Consider the following 17,881-nt stretch of genomic DNA (forward strand, 5'->3'; position numbering starts at 1 on the left):
AATAATAAGAAGAAGAAGAAGAAGAAGAAGAAGAAGAAGAAGAAGAAGAAGAAGAACAACGTAATTTAACATTATGTGCTAGAAAAAATTCCACTCCTAAAAGCTGTAGAAGCTGTAGAAGCTTATAAATTGCTGTAAGTAAGAGTGCATTTGAATCTGTAGACCTGAATGGTAAATACATATTCTCAATCTACAGTATGTCTACTGAATACCTGGTTGAAAAATCAACCTCCAGGACCTCTTAGGGAATGATAGTGCTCATCTCTTATGAATCTCCTGCTGCAGCATTTTGAGATAAATTCCTTGAGAACAAAATGCTATGGGCTCATTTACTAGTCTTAGATTGCTGTGGCTTGCTGGATGTGCTTCAAATTGCCTTGTTCTGCAACCCATGCCCTTGTTTTCATTTCCTTTTTGCCTTCTTCTTCACTGGCTTCATTCAGATTATTATTATTCCTCCTTTTAATCACAGGTTCCCTCAAGGTTATGTGCAGATTCTGCCCTCCTTTCAAATGACGGAGTTACTCCTCAGCAATTTGCAAACCTCTGCTGATATTTCCCTGAAGAAGCAGAAAGCACTAATCTAGAGAGGATAGGATACCTTTGATACCATTCCTGAGAGGTCCCTGTTTGAATTATACCCTGCCCTGTTCTGTGCCTCCCTGTAACATGCAATTGCATGCAGGGATTTGATACTCACAGTCAATTTTATTCCCCAATTGCATCTGCTTCCCCTTTGCTTGTATTCTGGAGTCTTTCCTGCGATCTTCTTTAGCGTGAGATGATATGTTTTCAGCACCTTGGACAGTACCTGTGAATTCTGAAACACCAATCTGATGAGACACGTTTGCTCAAAGTGTTTAAAAGGCTAATGTCTGCAAAGTGCTAGGAGATGAAAATATAAGGTGCCCATAGCATTTTCTTTTCAAGTGGTTTGTTGCTACTATAGTCTTACTTAAAGTTACTACTGTAATTTTGATTTTCAACATAAGACTAATATTTTAAAATGCACTTTTTAATAGAATATTCAAGTTGAAAGAATAGTTTAGGAAGTTTGAAATACATAAAATTCAGGACTTCAAACTTTTTAATACTTTACCCTTACAATAAGTAAGGGCATGAAAAGACAATAAAGGAGGAGCCCATCCTGTTCATTTTGTTGTTAGATGAATGATGTAAATGGGACTCATCACTACTAAAACAATCCTATTGAAAAAAACATGGTTTATAGTATTTGAAATACCCACAACTGTACATGTACAGTAAAGATATTCTCCCAGTTTTTTTTTCCCTAAACCACTTCCACTTTCATATGACCTACCTTTTGTGGTTCTGGTTCACTATGGGATAAATCTTTCAGAGTGTAAATATGAGCCCAAACATTTTGAGTGAAGCAGTTATTCAATTAAAACCAGACAATTCTTCTTCTTGCTTTACAAATGCTCTATATGAGAATCTGTATGTACTGTATTTCATCCTATAAATTTCAAAAACCCTTCTGGAACCCGGCCACTTTAGGTGCTACCAGTGTATAATGAAGACTGTAGTCTTATACACATTAAAAGACTTGGTTGAAAGCTAGTGTAAGAAAACACATTTTAGGTTATTCATGTTTTTTGTTTGTGATATTAGTTTTTGTGTTTATTATACTATTAAGAAGAAGGGTCTGAAATTCAATGTAACACAAACAGTATTCTCCCAACTAGTGTGCACCTAATTTTCCTGATAACAAAATTCATCCTTGTACTGTACTCAGTCTAAAATGTTTGAAGCAAATTGCTTCTTGATTTATATACATAGTAGCATAAAATATATGCTATACTGTATGTATATCACCCTGCTAAAGCTTTCGGAATCTGAACTTAATTGTTTTCTGATAGAGAATTCAGTCAGATGTTTCACTGAAGTTGCACTTTAGCCACAAGTTACACTGAACTCCAGTTAAACCCGAGAACAATCAGCCCCAAGCAAGTACAAAACTTTAAGAGGAATATTTATTTTATGTTAATTGAGTGACAATAAAATTTGTAATAATTCTGTTTGTAATACAACTACAAAGAGAAAGGTGACGGCCTCTTAGAATTTCTACAGCTGTATTCGCCAGCTGCCGTAGGTGTTGTGGTAATAGAAAGAATTTGACTATTCCTTGGGAATAAATAATCAGGCTCCTAACAATGAGTTATTTCCAGGGCCACACTTAATTAAATAGTTCACTGCTTACATTTACTGCAAAAAGCCCATGTCCAGTGTAAAATGAATATAAATGTCTTGCCTTCATCTGTTCTCTTTTGTTGGTTGAATAGTTAAATTGAAATAACTTCTTTTTGTACTGCAAATCAAAATATAGACTCTTTTCCATATTTAAAAGCTGTTTTCTGCTAGTTTATTGTTTTATTGTGTATGTTTCTTCAGTAACTTAGAATGGAATCTTAAAACCACACATAGTGCATACACTATGAACAGCAGGTAAATATACACACATACTGTATATACAGTATACTGTATATCATAAAAATAGACAAATTGTCTATAAGCAGGTGTAACATTAAAAACATTTTCAGCATATTAAGCAATGCTGCTTATGATGTAGCTATCATTTTCAATGTGTAGATATTTTTTTAAATGCACAGTGGAGAGCTCATGTTTTCCTGTGCTAAAACTTTAGAAGTGATGGGTCAATTGAAATAAACATGCCGGTAAGTTGAGAACTAGCTGGTACAGTACTATCTCAGGATCATTCCCAGCCACATGCTCAATTGCAATGAAATAATCTGTGGAACAACTGATCCCATTCTTTGGGATTTTCTGGCACTTTCAGCCATATCACCCTGCAACTCACAACTGGCAACCCACTGAAGCTAATCACCCTGCAGTCTGTGTGGGTCCTACGGCACCAGTATAGTAACAGAGACACTATACTGTAAAAAGGTGCCGTCCTTCGGATAAGACGTAAAACTGAGGTCCTGACTCTTTGTGGTCATTAAAAATCTCAGGTCATTTCTCGAAAAGAGTAGGGGTGTAACCCCGGCATCCTGGCCTAATTTCCCTTTGACCCTTACCAATCATGGCCTCCTAATAATTACCATCTATAAACTGGCTTCATCACTGTTCTCCTCCCCACTGAGGGCTGGTGTGGGTGGAGCGTTCTGGCACACTATGGCTGCCATCACATCATCCAGGTGGATGCTGCACATGGTGGTGGTGGAGGGGATCCCCATTATCTGTAATGCGCTTTGAGTGGGGTGTCCAGAACAGCACTATATGTATAAGCAATTATTATTATATTAATTATTATTACTTATGTAGTGTGCTCTCAGGAGGCACCAGTTCTGTTGGGGTTTGGGCATTTACTGGGACAATTATTAATTGTAGCAGTAAATCACAAAATGATTCTTTTAATGGCCTTAGAATCCAACCTTGCGACATAACTCAAACAACGCACACACACACGGGTACTAATACACGAGGATACATTTATTAATACATAGAATATGCATGTAAACCTAACAGATCTTATCGATAGAGGGTTATCAGAATACAAAAGGTATATATTCAATCAGTCATGAAGAGTTACACATATCAAGAGGACATACATTCAGTATATCATTCATTTATACTGTTTCGTAAATGAACTTGGTCACCATTTCTACACTAGATACTCAAAACAAGTACATAACTCTTAGGAATTAAATTGATATAAACTGGTTGGGATAACAATTGAATTCTTGAGCTGTAATGCAGTGAAGTTGAATACTCATCCAATCTCTGGGGATTCAGATCTCCTGTGGGCACAAAGAAACAGTTGCAGGCTGTTGCTGTCCAATCCGCACTCTCTGGCTGCGTGCCAGGCTGTGCTGTGCGGCTTGCGACGGTGCGCTGATGCTCACTGACCGGCTAGTTAGTGTTGGCTTTAACTAGCAAAGTTTGTGCACAGGAGAAAAGATGACTGTGGGTCCCAGCAGGTCAGGAAGAGGACCGGTTCGTTCCTGATAAAGCGCTAGTTCTGAATACTGATTCAGCTGTCCACAGTTCTGACCTGTTCACAAGGGTTGCTGCTGGTGCTAACCTCGGGTGGATCCTCTGGTTATTCTCTGGCAACCTCCGCTCTAGACTCTTAGAACAAAGCAAACTTCTGGCACTCGGACACACTGGCCGTTCCGTGGTTGTCCGGGCTGAGTCTCAGGATGGTTAGGAGGCGCACTGTGAGAATGTCCTGCCCTTGGGAGCCTTTCTGCTCCTGGGCTGTCCTGCCCTGGAATTCATTTGAATAGTCTTGCACTCCTGGAATTCTCCCTAGAGATTTCCTACTGGAATTTCTCCTACAGGCTCTCTGTGTTGCCTGTTTTTACCTGGAGGAACTGCAGGTTGTTCATTGGCTGAAAATGTCATGGGCATCAGAGACCCTCGTGGGTTACTCAGCCCTACCAGTCCCTGATTGGTTGATCAAGGTGAGATATGAGTCACTAACTCCTGACACTTAGGAATACAGTCCAGATGTCCATCTGGCACTCCCTAGACAGCTAGGCGCCAATGGATGACCATTGATCATGATAGCCAGACTTAGCTAAGTGCATCCCTATTTGGGAGCTGTCCCTTATCAAAAGAAAACATCTTTAAATCAGCCTGCATGAATAGCCTCTCTGTGGCTGCACCACAGAGAGATGGGGCTTCATTTGGGAAAGCACAGCAACACTTAATTCTGTCTTATTAACAAGCATTGCCGCTACACTTAGGACTAAGCTGTTCTACTAAACAAAAACTGAAGGTGGTTCTAATTCAAATATGTTGTATACTGAATATTGTAATTGAATTATTCATACCAGTAAGCAAATTGGTGGGTTGAAATTATTGTATACTGTATATATATTACTTTGTCATATATGTATAGCTGAATACTCATAAAATTTTAATGTTAGTTTTTAATTAATAAATGTATGGATGTATGCTAGAATACTGTACTTCAGATGAAGGCATGTAAGAACCCATTCTATACATTTCAATGTGCCATGAAATGAGTGCAGCTGCTGTTGGATGCTGTTTGACTTAGTTTGACTGATTATGTGGCATATCACAGTAGTTTTAATTTTCATTGATAAATGATTGAAAGACATACTAAGACATACTTTAGACACTTAAGAGAACACATTGGTAATTCATTTTTCTGATAGGTTTTGGCTACATTTATATGTAGATTTATGTATAGATGTAAAACTTGTGGATTTTCATGTGCAACATTTTTGGCGCTTCATCTTAGAGTATTTTCTAATTTGTGTCTGTGGATCTGTGGACCATTCAGAGTAGCTGAGTCTCTACAGTTCTGTTAATAACCCTGATTCTCAGAACATCTAACTACTGGGGCCTTGACCAAGAGAACTTTCCTGTATGACCATACATTTAACTACAATAAATAACACATAGTAGTCACTGTACAACTGTTCTTCAATAACCTCACTGCCCTATAAGGACCAGCCAGCAGTGTGGAGTTCCTTCGCAAGAGATAGCAGAACAAATACTCAAGTGACACCCAGATGTGAGTCACATCCCCTTTAGTTATGTGCTCTTGTCTAGATTTCAGTTTACCTCCCTCCCTTGAATATGAATCACATTGTGTATGTCAGAACTCTCTAACTCTAATATTTATTGTTAGGTGTAATACTGATGACACCTGCTTTTTTATAATAAGATCATGACATGTAGGTCTGCTGTATTGTGGATGGAGTACAATTTTAGTTTGAATGTTACAATAAATTTCACAGTGACAGGTGTTTAAAATCATCACATATTAACAATATTATTTCAGTAATTTACTGAAATAATATTTAGAACATTCAAAACTGCCCCTTGCAATCCAGTATTTTGCTTAGTACCATAATAAATTGCTTAGTGTACAGTAAGAGTTGTACTTGGTCCTGCAATTTAGTGTCCTTTAAAAGGCAGCAGCTGTCACTTTGGTTTAATTTCATGCAATTGACAGCATTTTTAGTACAGAGCTGGGGACTAATTTTAGCAACCAAGTTTGATGCAATTTTTATTAACCTAATTTACAGAGTTTCGTACTAATGATGGGATCATCCCCAAGTGCTAGGCTGCTTTTTAACATTAGAATTGACCAGATGTGTTTGTTTTGTTTTTGTGGGAGGGAACTGGCTAATATGGCTGAGAGATAGAGTGTAATGCACCATTAAACTAAAAGTACTGCTAATCTTACAGTTGAAGAAACATCACTTTATCCCATGCTTATCAGGTGAGGTCAGTAAAATATTAAAATCCAATCAGAAAACCAATTATCAAAAACAATAACAAGAGTAACAATATTCACGCACGTCTCAAGGAGTCCCTACATACAGTATTTTGTGTCAAATTATGCGCTGCAGTCTACATGTTTTTGGTGGAAGTTCAAGTTCGACATTAAATAAGAATTAATTAAGTTGTATCATTCAGTGCAGGAGACCTGTGTTGGAAGACAGTGTCCTGTTGTAATATATGAGGTGTAGTTATATAGACATACTGTAGTCAGCAGCTACTGTAGCTACATTTGTTGTTGTATGTAACAGGAGCTCTGATGTCCAGAGACTATTACTGGAGATTTACCCCTCATGAGTTGGAAGCATCTCTGTGCTCTGATATTCCACTTAGAGTCTGAAGCACATCTTTCAAAGCGATGGATTGCTTATGTTGTTATTGAGAAAGTAACCTAGATTTATTAGTTTTAAGAACACTGTCAAATCACAAGGGGAATTCTTATCTGTGTAGTGATAAGAATTTGGCACTTTTTAATCCTATGAATTGTTCTAAAGCACAAATGAATCATTTATTATATTTATAGCTACAGAATGTTTCAATAACAGATAACCAAATAGAATTAAATTTGGACATTTTCTCTTTATTCTGCAATTAAAAAAAACCCTGGGCTCAATGCTTTGTACAGTATCTGTCTCATCAGTCATTGCAAACAATCACTGGTATCGTGAATTGCTAAAAGTCACATTTTAATTTGCCTAAATTAATATGACTGCTGTAAACTTCACTCAGGATGCTTAAGAAATAAATTGGTGAAATAGAAATTATTGGTGTACAGTAGGGTATTGTCAAGGGCAAGACTGACCTCATGGACAGAAAAATAATCAGCTATATGCTATTAAGAGCAGCTGCTTCAAAATTGTTGTGAATTTCAATTTCAGTGCAATGTAATAAAGCCTCAAGTATTGGTAAACTATGTTTTCAATCGAGATATTCTGGTCATCAATGATGCCCACAATCATTTAATATTACTGACCTTCAAGGCAAGAGTCGTTATCATGTCCAGAAGATGGGATGACAGGAATAGTAAAAAGGCCTGTTACTCTCCTGGAAAAGTGATCCTCATGTACATGTGTACACGTATATAGTATATGTGCATATAAAGCATATCAAATAGGGGAGAGGAAATAATATATTTTCCCCAAAATAAGACATAGAAATATCACACTTCTAAAAGTGCAAGTCTGTAAACTGAAATCAATCTTATCAGGAGACTTTTTAACGGATCTGTAACCTCGGTTGTCATTATACCTAGTTTATGAAAGATGTCCATTGGTTAAAAGGTAAACAGTGGATGAATCAGAAATATGAAGCACAGATCCATGAATGCATTTTGCAATATCTGCAGTTTTGTGAGGTTCTGAACTTGTGTGATGCCCCAGATTTTGAATGCTCCACATGATGAGACTGGATGCAGTAATAAAAACTCCCCTACATTTCAATGGTCTAGTGGAAAGAAGTTTAAGGCAAATTACACTTCAAGGCACAAGTGCATAATAAGATAACAGCAGTCTTAGAAGCAGTATATGAAACTACATTGTGCCATCAAACTATTTGACATGTTTAAGGACAATAGATACAATGGTTTTGAAAATTATTGTGGCTTCAAACAGAGATGTATTATGTTACAGAGATGTAGTAGCTTTTTGGTGGTGGAAGGAAGGTGGTTACAATAACAAAATACGTCAAAGCATCCCGGTTTGTTACTCGTACTTGGTAAATCTACTTTTGTACATTGGTTTCTTCATATACCAGGGGCATATAGTGTTAGACTGGCTGTTCAAACAGTTGTGTCAATAAAGCTGTTGCCACAGAAGACACACTTGTTGGGCAATGGCAGGACACACCAGAGTGTGCTGCATTTGTGCTGGCAACTTTATACCCAAGGAAAGCACAGTGTGCCCCCTATTGAACATCTGTGATGTTTGCTCTGCCTGATCACCACCCATGAGAACGTAACACCTGTGGCACTAAGTTCCATTCTAAGAAGTAGTAAAGTACTTATTTTCTCTTCACTAAAATATGCAATACTTGTTTCTGTATAAATGGGTTATAAGCTCTCCAGCAGAAGATTTGTAGTAATTAGCTGATGAGTATATAATAGGGTTTTAAAAAAAATAAAGTATACAACATCATAAGTAGTAAACATTTTACATAACCTCACTGTATTTGTACAACATTTAACACTTAAGTAATATAGGCACAAAACCCATAGGACATCCTAGTTTTGACTGTGACACCAACAGTGGTTACCACCACAGCAGGCAAAGAATGTAAGAAACCCAAATGTGAAGTCTGAAACATGCTTTAGGACGGTAACTGACTTTTGTCCAAGGCTACCATTCAAGGTCAATCTCATCAGTCTGGTGTACAGTGTATGCCAGAGTTGCACAATATAAAAAGCAAGATGTGAATGTGCCAACTAATTGACAAGATTCTGAAGTCAAATAAGACCAAATTATGAGCCCCGATGAAACACGAAAATATGTTTTTGGATAGGCTCACTAATGGTTAGTACACAAAATGTAAATCTCACATTGAAAGAGAATGTTGTTCCTTTTCTAAAGCTTTGAAATGGATCTGTTATGCTGTTTTGACAAAAGCAGATCACAAGTACTGGCTTCAACAACATGAATTGGTAGCTTGTTCCATACTCCCACAATCCTTTGCTAAAGAGATTCTTTTTATAAAATGGGTACTGAAGGACGTGATTCTTTAGTTTTTTATTTATTTGTACAAAAAGTACTAAATGCACACCATAATTTTCATGCCAAATCAACATTTATTTACACTTCTTCAAGGGTATGAGTGTATTTGGAACTGTATTTTTAATTTATCTTTTAAAAATGCTCTTAAAATGGACCATGAGCTGAAACACATTTATAAATGGAATACATGCTGTTCTATAATCTATCAAATGAAAAAAAAATGTTTTTATGGCCTACCTGATCATGTTGTTTACTCTTGCCCCTAATAATACTTGTAGCAGGTCTCTCACGGCATTTAATATATCACAACTAAAACAAGTTATTTTCTCATCAAAGTGTTGGACAAGGCTCTCTGGGGTTTTGCAGAAACTGCACTCAGGCAAAACACTCTTGCCAAAATGTCAGCATGTTTTTCAGAAATTGTGGTAATTACATACAGCACCATCGTTAAGTTCCTGCATATCAGCTCCTGCTGGATAAACAATTCTATCCAACAGTACCTGCAAAGCATTGCATTAACTGTACCATGTAGCACAGATGTGGCAGATGTCCACATTGGGTAGTAATGTCCAGACAGAGGTACAGTAGCTATTTAAGGCACTGCCAAGAATGTTTTCTCTTATTGTTTTCAGCACTGGAAATGTAAACATCCCCAATGTGAAATTCTGCCCCTCACTCAACGTTTTTCTCATGTTTATACCAATCATTTATTTCATTTTGACAGTTTGCCATAGCTTCTATCACACTTGACTCTAACTTCACTTTGCTGCACTCTTACTCTGTTGAATTCATTCTTCAGAATTGTGTGAATTTCTTTTCCTTCCTCTATTCCTGTGAGTTTTCTTTTCTTTAAAAGTCTTAGAAACAGGCCTTTGCAGAAGATGTATAACTAAATCAAAGTATCTTCTCAATCAATTCCATTCTGGGGGTTAAGAGCAGAAAGGCTATTATCTGCAGTATTTTAGAGAGCACCATATTGAATTTACAGGAGGTACTACATCAAAATGCTTGATTCCAGGAGGTCTAGTATCTTTTGTTCCAATTTGAACAGTCAATAAAATAATTTATTGTCTTACAGACATAAAACTGTTTTTCTTAATGTCTTTCACAGTAGAATATTCAAAACTTTTACTTTATTAAAGTCACAGTTACTTATAGACCACTGAGGCTGATTAGAAGTATTATAATTATATGGAAATTAAATAATTAGGACCACTGTGTAACAGAGTGCCTGGGTAGGCACAGAAGACAGTAAGCCCTCCAGGAACTGAGCTTGAGACCCATGCATTAAATGGTAATAATTACTAGCCATACTACTGTGTTCTAGAAATACTTCCTAATGCAAAATTAGCACCTACAGTAACATACTGTATTAGTAATAACTTGTCTAGTTAAACTTCCATTAGCTTTATAAAGCATTTATGAATGACACCATGATAATAATAAATAATAATAATTTCATGCTAAGTTTCATGCCACCATGAAATGAAATCTTTTAAAAATTGTACCCCCTCAATGTCTTGGTACGAACAACATTAAAGAAATTTAGTAACATACTGTAACAATCAAGAGTTATGAATCACAAAAATGTCCTGCACAATTCCTCTAGGTTTTGTACAAGTTTTATAGAGGATGTGCAGGCATACTGTATATAGATTTCCTATGCAGGAGTGATAATCAAATCCTGCAGGATTAATGCATGAACAGTTCAAGTCACTCTGATTGCCTGGAGGAATTCTCCAGGTGTTTTTGATAGAGAAAGGAGTCCTACAGGATTTCTGTCACAATGCTGCTTCAGTATGCAGAAATACTGTTGGATTTGTTTACAGAAAAGTTAGTGGGAAAGCTATGAAGGGGTAAAATCATTACAAATAAGAGTTATATTCAATTAAGCAATACAAGTTAGTAAAGTAATTCATGAACGTTTATGCAGGCTCCAACTCCCCTGTATTGGATAAAGCAGTTAGAAAATGGTTGGATGGATAGATGAATGTTTATTTTTTTCAAAGTTTCATAATGCAAGAGGATACACAAATGTTCAAATTGATGAAAAAGCTCTCATACACTCAGAATCACTGATTCAATTTACAATAACAAAATAATTGACATTTCCAAAACACCAGGAGAAGAAGATATACAGTACAATGCCCATGTGCAAACTCAAAACAGAACTACTCTCTCACTCTGCACTCTCCCCCTTTACATACTTTCTCCTCACTCCTTGAGCAATTACCATGTCTATGTAAAATTCAAATACTAAAAAAAACATACAATATGCAATTAAAAAATAACTGGGATCCTTGCCTGGAGAAACAGACTGACAGTGGATGGATGAATGGATGGATTAGCAAACACTGTTATTCCTTTAGGACATTTCTGTAAAGGAAGAGTCATCCTCTGCCAAGTATTAACTCAGAGCAAAAACAAAACATCTCCACATTTAAATTACCTGCAATGCAAAATCACATTGATCTGCTGCCTTTCTAAATTGTCAATAGTTTGGGTTCCACGTGACACCGAAGATCGTGTTACTAGTATTAACCCCTGTAATTAGTCCGATTGACTGGGCCTGTTTTGCAAAACATTTAATAGTTTGTTCAGAGTCAGTGATTTCATAATGATATACTGTATTGTGTATACCATGTTATTTAAGACTGAAGAAGATACCTGGTCATATACTTTCATTCGTATTTAACTCAGAATGCACAATTCACTGTGTCTCAGTGTTGTTTTAACCAGTTTTAAGTTTAGTGTCCACAGCTGGGCATGAAATTTAAACATATGCTCATAAAAATGCAATCTGGAGGCTCATTGCCCTACGGAATCTTTGATCAAATTCTCTGGCCACTACGCAGCATTTAATGAGTTTTTTTTCTTCATGGGGCTGGGGACTGTAGATTGCCGTTTAAACTATTAATTTTTATTTACTTGTATGACACACTGCACTTAACAGACCAGAGCTCTTGAGGCAAATCTATTGCATTTTTATTTATTCCACTCATCAGCAATAAAAAATACTTTAGGAATATATTAAAATACTAAACTGTATATACACCAATGTTAATACTGAAATATTTGTACAGTATATACACCTGTATTTTTTAAAATGGAAAATGCAATGTATAACAATCTGTATTAATGTGACAAGTATATAATGTACAGTGTAACAAATTACTGCACCTGTTTTTTTAATAACAAATGTAATTAGAAAGGGTGCAAATTGAAGTCATCATGACTGTTTGGTGGCTATTAGCACGTTGAATCTGTAAAAACCAGAATTGTCAGCTGCTTGTTCAAGGCTGTCAGAGAATCAATTTTGGCCTCTTTAAAACCTATTTAACACCTTTAATTACTGCACTTGATTTGCTCTGGTGAACCTAAGTCCTCCAGTGGTGGCTGCTACAGCTCCTTGGGCTCTTTTTTGCGAACTGTCTAAGATTTAAAATATCTTACAAAAATCTTAACAAAATACATTCTCATTCTGCTCTGTCCTGGACTAAAGAGACTTTAACCTATTTTTGTTTGTGAGACTGTTCTGTTCATTTTAAAATACTCCAAAGCCAGCATGATACTTTTATTTGCCTAGTGGCCAAAACCAAACACAATACTCAAGTGAGAAATTAGCAGTACAGTGTACCTTGATTTAAATTCCATCCCTTATACAGTATATCCAGGATGGTGTTCTGTATATTTCTTTTGTCTAGATGTGGGTCACAATAAATCAGTATTGACAACAAATGTCTTTTTTATTGGCTGCTACTTCAAGGGCAAAACCATCCTTCTAATATTAACTATATACAGTATATATAACTGTACATTCCTGCTAGTTTCACTTTTCACTTCTCAAATATGGTATTAAAGTCCATCTGTATGTTGTCTGCCTAGTCTTGAAAGACTTAGATCTAATCAAGATTTAAATCCACAATTACAAACCCAATTCTTGATGGTGGGTTTCCACTGAAAGGTGTGAGAGTTAAATGTCCTCTTAATATCCCCTTAAACAATTGTTGTGTTTAAGAATATTTCCTAAATTAATTTAATGCTAATTTAAGCCAATGGTATCTTTTAGGGGAAAAGTTCACATACAGTACACAATAGTGTTTTATGCAAACAGAGTGCGGTCTTTTGTGTTTGCTATTGACAATTATTTTGACCTCTGAGGATCCGTGCTCATTGATGTGCTGTGTGTTTATCTACTGAGGTTGTTCACTGTCAGGCCACTTCCGCCCCAGTCTTTCCAAGTGCACTCTCCCATCTGTGAATCTGACCGACAGACCAGTGTTCCTAACCCTGGAGGCAGAGAAAGAAAGTTTTGTCTTTTCTCCATGAAATTGAAATTGATTTCCTTTCAATGAAGTCATAATTCTTTATTGCCCAAAGAGGGGGGGGGGGGGGTTCGTAAAGATATTCTCTGAACAAGTTTAAAGTTAGTTTTAGGAGTGCAGAATTTCAAGGCAAGGATTAAAAGTCTAGTTTGCAGGACAATATAGTTCAGGAATTTTGTGTGCAGTTCAGACCCGGAGACAGAACAGACTTGGTGTTTTATGTCAATGGTAAATAAGGAACAAATGGGCTTTAGAAGGTGCGACCACATAGGTTGCTTAGTTTTCACAGAATAAGGTAAAAGTAATGTGATTTTGAAAAAGAAAGCTCTGTTTATCCAGAGCTTTAGAACAAATTCTAAAACCTTTGGTCCTGAAAATTACATCCCTGTACTGTACTCATATACAGTATTCAAACAGGTTTATTTCCTAAAACCATAATTTTTTATTTAGATACTGTACCTTTTCATTAATATGTGTAAATAATTCTCTCTGTCATGAAAATTCTGAATAAATGTTGTTTAACAGCAAGGGTTTGCCTAAGAAGTTTTTATGTCATCCTACAGCAAACTATCTTAAAAACCATAGTTATGTTGCATTTTAGGCTATGGGCTGTCCAATGCAGTGGTTAGCTTTGCTGTCTTTGCTGGGGCCCTAGGTTCGAATTCTGGGGGGCTATATGTGTGGAGTTTATATTTTCTTCCCATGATTGTGTGGGTTTCCTCAAGGTGCTCCAGATTCCTACCACAATCCAGAGACATACTGGTAGCTTCATTACCTTCTGTAAAAATGTGTCCTGGTGTGTGTAATTATCTTTGTATGTGTGTGTGGCCTGCGATGGACTGCAGCTTTCTACCCAAATGGATAAGCAATTCCATAAACAAGGGGCCCTGTAGCTAAAGCCTTTACTGCTTAATTAATACTACTGTATATGTGGAATATAAAGAAGACCTGTGCTCTGTGATCTAATTGGATTGTATACATGAATAAGTTCCATTATATAGACAGGTGCATGACTTCTAAGAGCCTTATACGTAGAAGGATTTTGAAGTCTGCCCTGTCAGGAAGGCAAAGGAGAGAGCTAAGTATAGGTGTTATGTGGTCGTACTTTCTACTCCTTATTACAATTCTAGTGTCTTCATTTTGAATTCGCTGTAAGGTGTTGTAAGTGAGATAGGTGCTCCCTGATAGTAGGGCATTACAGTAATCTAATCTGCTGTATACAAAAGCATGTATTAGCTTCTGTGTGTCTTGAGTGGAGAGAAAATACCTTAGTTTTGCAATATTTCTTAACTGTAGGAAGCATGTCTTTGATAATGCATTACCTGTACCAGTACCAGATTAATGTCAGGCTAGAAACTGTACAGATTTTTAGTGGTAAAATCTGTACAAGATGCATGCAATAACTGGCTTGTTTTCACCTGACCCATTTGTGATGGGAGGGTAACAACCCAACTGGTATTATTATTTTAACATTTTATATGCAATTCTGCTGTTTACTATACTGTATAGCCCTGAATAGTCCTGCCAGCCTATTTCCCCACTTGTCTAGTAAGTGAGAGTTGCTCTTAACATTCAGTTCTGCAATAGGTGCACCACTGAGAGATGTGGGTGTCCAGATGGAATATAGGCATGTTGGTAAAACTTTCTTTTGCAGGAACATTTAAGATGGGTTGCGTGTGTAACAGGACTCATTCTGGGGCCTGTTATGGTGTTATAACCCCCACGACACCCAATAACATTCCCATTTCCCATGGGTAAAGCACAGGCATGTTGGAAGGCTAGCATTTCAACACACAGGCAGTCCAATCCCAATCGAATGAGCTGCAGCACGTATGGCCTCCATTTACTGTATTTATGACTCTTTTTATTCTCCTATGTGCACAACCAATACAGAGACACATTCTGCGATTTTTTGTAAATTTTATCTGCTTGTTAAAAGGCATGCTAAACAGATAAAGAATATTTTGGTCTGTCTGGGAAACTTGATAGGAATTTGTTTAGGGTGAATAGGATAATAATAGCTACACATTTTAAACTAAGCTCAGGTACATAAAGGGATTTGCCTTCCTTGTTAACCCATGTGCCTTAGTACTGAGGTGTGCTATTCAGAAGGGAAGTGATTACATTAGAGTAACTGTCACAATTGCTAACCCCTCCTCTTAAGGGCGCTCCAGCCCTTCCTTGTTCCCTCCCATTGTCTGCACCTTTCCCTATTTCCGCTCCCCCTTAAAAGCCAGACGCGGACCTCACTCTTGGTTCCTCATTGATTTCTGCATCATGAGAGCCGGGGGTCCTACTGCGTCTGGCTCTGTTATGGTTTTAACTTTCTGTTCCTGATCCCCTGCCCCGCCGGTCCCGACCCAGCTCATGGTTTTAACCCCTGGATGGATCTCCAGGCTTTGGACTCTTCTCTCCCGTTTGGATTCCCCGTTTGGACTTCGGCTTTGTTTGTTCTCCCGGACTCACTTTCCCAGTACACCAGCTCACCTTGGACACGCCCCCCTGTATCCTGACCCTTCCCTGCATGACTTTTTCCCTCGTGTATCTTCACTATTCTGGATCGCGTCGTCCACATAGGGCCCGGAAGGAACTGCTACATGACAGAATGAGGAACCAACACCCGGGCCCCACGGACGGCACATTGGTACCTGGACTCCATCCTTTTTATTTTTGTTTAGGGCTTCGGAGCCTCCCTGGAAAGGAGGGGCGTACTGTCATGATCGCTAACCCCTCCTCTTAAGGGCGCTCCAGCACTTCTTTGTTCCCTCCCATTGTCTGCACCTGTTCCCTATTCCTGCTCCCCCTTAAAAGCCAGACACGGACCTCACTCCTGGTTCCTCATTGATTTCCGCATCATGAGAGCCCGGGGTCCTGCTGCGTCTGGCTCCGTTATGGTTTTAACTTTCTGTTCCTGATACCCTGCCCCGCCGGTCCCGACCCGGCTCATGGTTTTAACCCCTGGATGGATCTCTTGGCTTTGGACTCTTCTCTCCCATTTGGATTCCCCGTTTGGACTTTGGTGTAACGGACACGGACTAGAATCCGTGTCAGATCTTGTAGAAGACCCTATGCGATGCGGTAAGAGCTGGAGAAAACAGGAGGCGTGGTAAAAAGGAACACACAGGGGTTTAATAGTGCACAAAATAATAGTGACAGTCCGTGAGACAGTGTACGGGGAAGACAGAACGGCATCCAAATCCAAACGGGTCCAAGGGCAGGTCAAAACACAGTCCGAAAGTCCATCAACTGGAAATCCATCCTGAGACGCGACAAAGTTAAAATCCCCGGGAGGGGGGAGCACACAGACAAATGAAACATGGAGGTCCAAGGGTGACGGGGCGAGATCCTCCAGACCCTGGGCTCAGGAAGCGGGAGGCGTCGGGGATGAGGCCAATGCCCTCAGGAGACGGACGTAGGGTTTCCTGGTGCTAGGCGGGCCTCGCGACATCTTACCCTAATGATGAGCCCCGAGTACTGGAGGAGCTGGTCTTTAAATAATAACACTAAAAGGGTACACCTGGAGAGCTAAATGACACGAACAATAATGAGAGCAGTGGTGCGCCCTCTAGGGAGGGATGTCGGGCGTGACATTTGGGTTTGTTTGTTTGCCCGGACTCACTTTCCCAGTACACCAGCTCACCTTGGACATGCCCCCCTGTATCCTGACCCTCCATGACTTTTCCCCTCATGTATCTTCACTATTCTGGATCGCGTCATCCGCATAGGGCCCGGAAGGAACTGCTACGTGACCGTAACAGTTTGCAGGAACAATGCTATAAATTCTCCAAAGGTGGTAACAAACGTCTCGTAACATTTCATGTTTAGGGGTGTACAGTGCTCTTCAGATTTTTTCAAACACCCAATTAAATAGGAACAAAAATCAAGGTCAAGTTCAAGTTTATTGTCATTATACTGACACAGAGGTACATGTACAGTATATGGCATAATGAAATGCTATTTAGCTAGCTCTCAGATGGTAAGTAGTACAAAAAAAAGAACAACAATACAATCGTATAAGAAAAGAAAGACAGAGACAACAGGCAATCTGCAAAACAACAACAGATAATATGTAAAACCGTACATCAACAGAATGAAAAAAAGGATAACAATTATGGGGAGTGAACTTCTTGACATGTGAGGTAGAGGTAGATTTCAATGTGTGTCTGAGTTCTGATAAAGAGAGAAGGCACTGTAAGGGGTTCAGATCGTGGATGAGAGAGGTTGGGAGTTTAATAGTTTGATATTGTTGGGGTAAAAACTCTCTGAGTCTGGTAGTCCGGTAGTCCAGGCCTGGATGTTCTGGTACCATTTTCCAGATGGTAGAGGGACAAACAGTCTGTAGCTGGGGTGTGTGGGGTCTTTGATGATGCTTAGAGCTTTGCTCAAGCACCATCTGTCATAAATGTCCTGGATGGATAGGAGAGCAACCCCAGTGATGGACTGGGCAGTTCTCACCACCCGCTGTAGGGCTTTGCAATTCACAATACCGCAGATGCCATAACACACTGAGATGCAACCTGCCAGTATGCTTTCTGTAATGCATCTATA

Source organism: Lepisosteus oculatus, chromosome 25 (assembly GCF_040954835.1).
Source record: "Lepisosteus oculatus isolate fLepOcu1 chromosome 25, fLepOcu1.hap2, whole genome shotgun sequence".
NCBI classification, from domain to species: domain Eukaryota; kingdom Metazoa; phylum Chordata; class Actinopteri; order Semionotiformes; family Lepisosteidae; genus Lepisosteus; species Lepisosteus oculatus.